Source organism: Limulus polyphemus, unplaced genomic scaffold (genome assembly GCF_000517525.1).
Source record: "Limulus polyphemus unplaced genomic scaffold, Limulus_polyphemus-2.1.2 Scaffold12461, whole genome shotgun sequence".
Classification (NCBI taxonomy): Eukaryota; Metazoa; Arthropoda; class Merostomata; order Xiphosura; family Limulidae; genus Limulus; species Limulus polyphemus.
The window spans coordinates 5,481-8,460 of NW_013678071.1; positions in this window are offsets into that span (position 1 = coordinate 5,481).

Genomic DNA, 2,980 nt, shown 5'->3' on the forward strand with positions numbered 1-2,980 from the left:
ACTTTGATATAATTATAATGACATAGGATGTCACTTTGATATAATTATAATGACATAGCATGCCACTTTGATATAATTATAATGACATAGGATGTCACTTTGATATAATTATAATGACATAGCATGTCACTTTGATATAATTATAATGACATATAGAATAACAACTTAACTTTATTGTACATAAAGTTGGTTTTTGTTTTCCAGTTCTTTACTAACTTACACCTTTATCGGTATTGTATGATATTGATAGTTCAATTAAACGAAAATCTACACAATGGGAATCTGGGATCTCTCCACCGCATGAAATCAAACCTTGGATTCTAGCGTTGTAAGATAGTAAACTTACCGCTGACCCATCGAGGGGACACAATTAATAGAGTGTCTATTATATTCGAATCTAGTGATTCGACTATCCGGAAAAACTACCTAATTATCACCACTGGACACTATTAATAGAGTGTCCATTGTGTCTGTATTAACGACGTTTCACTGTATGTGACCTTTAAAATAAAGCCACTGAATGACCACTTTTCTTAAATATCACGAGACTGTGTTGAAATGTCGAGGATGGAGAGTAGAAATAATTACTGATATTTCAAACGTTCGTTATTCTACAGTGGTTTTGATATTTGGAATGAAAGGGTAGAGATAATATGGAAACCAACACCCAGTAAAATATCTTACACCAGCTAGGACGTAAAAAAGAGTGTTTTATTACATAAAAACCTGGTGTGGAGAGAAAACAGTTGTGTTTATTTGGAGAGAGGCGAACTACCAAGGTTGTTTCATCAGTTAAAAGTAAGGTTTGTTAGTAAATTCTCCATTATAACACTTTGTAAAATAATGTTCTCGTAGTAAATTATGATACAATAAACATGAACATTTCATGCTTTTAAATATGTTTAACTTCAGAAGTGTTACACATGTAACAACATAGTAACTTTAGAGGTGGTACACACGTAACAACATAGTAACTTTAGAGGTGGTTCACATGTAACAACATAGTAACTTTAGACGTGGTACACATGTAACAGCATAGTAACTTTAGACGTGGTACACATGTAACAACATAGTAACTTTAGACGTGGTTCACATGTAACAACATCATTGCATTAGGTAACGGATTCCATATGACAACGCCAAGTTTGACTTGATTTCGCTGTCGTTGTTGTTGAGAAGAACACTAGTGAGTCAACTTGGAAGATAACTCTTCCACTGTTCTACCATGAGGGCCGCGTTATTTTCTGTAGGAAAACAATGTCAGCATTACTTATATTTTCCCACTCTGTTTGATTGTCACCACTTCCTCGTTTCTCTACTTTTACTCCTGACAGCAGCGGTTAAATATAGAGAATCTTTCTGTTTTAAGTAGTGGCAAAAATAGAAACACCCAAAAAGGTGTTTGGTTGAGTTCAGAAGACACAGAAGCTGGAAGGATGTTGGTGTTTCAGCAAAAGACAAATATAGTAAACGAACTGAAGTGATAAATGTTTCAAGGTTCCTCTCTAATTTCAAACTATAGAAAGAGAATCTATATAGATATAATAGTACTGTCTATTGTATGAAACTACTTCTATATAAATACAATAATACCGTCTGTTGTATGTAACTACTTCTATATAAATATAATAGTACTGTCTGTTGTATGTAACTACTTCTATATAAATATAATAATACTGTCTGTTGTATGTAACTACTTCTATATAAATATAATAATACTGTCTGTTGTATGTAACTACTTCTATATCAATATAATAGTACTGTCTGTTGTACGTAACTACTTCTATATAAGTATAATAATACTGTCTGTTGTATTTAACTACTTCTATATAAATATAATAATACTGTCTGTTGTATGTAACTACTTCTATATAAATATAATAATACTGTCTGTTGTATGTAATTACTTCTCTCTCTCTATATATATATGTAATAATGGTACTGTTTGTTGTATGTAACTACTTCTATATCAATATAATAGTACTGTCTGTTGTACGTAACTACTTATATATAAGTATAATAATACTGTCTGTTGTATTTAACTACTTCTATATAAATATAATAGTACTGTCTGTTGTATGTGACTACTTCTATATAAATATAATAATACTGTCTGCTGTATGTAACTACTTCTATATAAATATAATAGTACTGTATGTTTTATAACTACTTCTAAATTGTCCAGTGGTGTAGATGGTGTTATAGTGAAGGAGGTACATGATCCAGTTGTGTAGATGGTGTTATAGTGAAGGAGGTACATGATCCAGTGGTGTAGATGGTGTTATAGTGAAGGAGGTACATGGTACAGTGGTGTAGATGGTGTTATAGTGAAGGAGGTACATGGTCCAGTGTTGTAGATGGTGTTATAGTGAAGGAGGTACATGGTCCAGTGATTTAGATGTTGTTATAGTGAAGGAGGTACATGGTCCAGTGGTATAGATGTTGTTATAGAGAAGGAGGTACATGGTCCAGCTCTATAACAACATCTACAACAAAGGAGGTACATGGTCCAGTCTATAACAACATCTAAACCAGGACCATGTACCTTCTTCAGCTCTATAACAACATCTACAACAAAGGAGGTACATGGTCCAAGTGTTGTAGATGTTGTTAAAATAAAGGAGGTATATGGTCCAGTGGTATAGATGTTGTTATAGAGAAGGAGGTACATGGTCCAGTGGTTTAGATGTTGTTATAGAGAAGGAGGTACATGGTCCAGTGTTGTAGATGGTGTTATAGAGAAGAAGGTACATGGTCCAGTGTTGTAGATGTTGTTTTAGAGAAGAAGGTACATGGTCCAGTGTTGTAGATGTTGTTAAAATAAAGGAGGTACATGGTCCAGTGTTGTAGATGTTGTTAAAATAAAGGAGGTACATGGTCCAGTGTTGTAGATGGTGTTATAGAGAAGAAGGTACATGGTCCAGTGTTGTAGATGTTGTTAAAATAAAGGAGGTACATGGTCCAGTGTTGTAGATGGTGT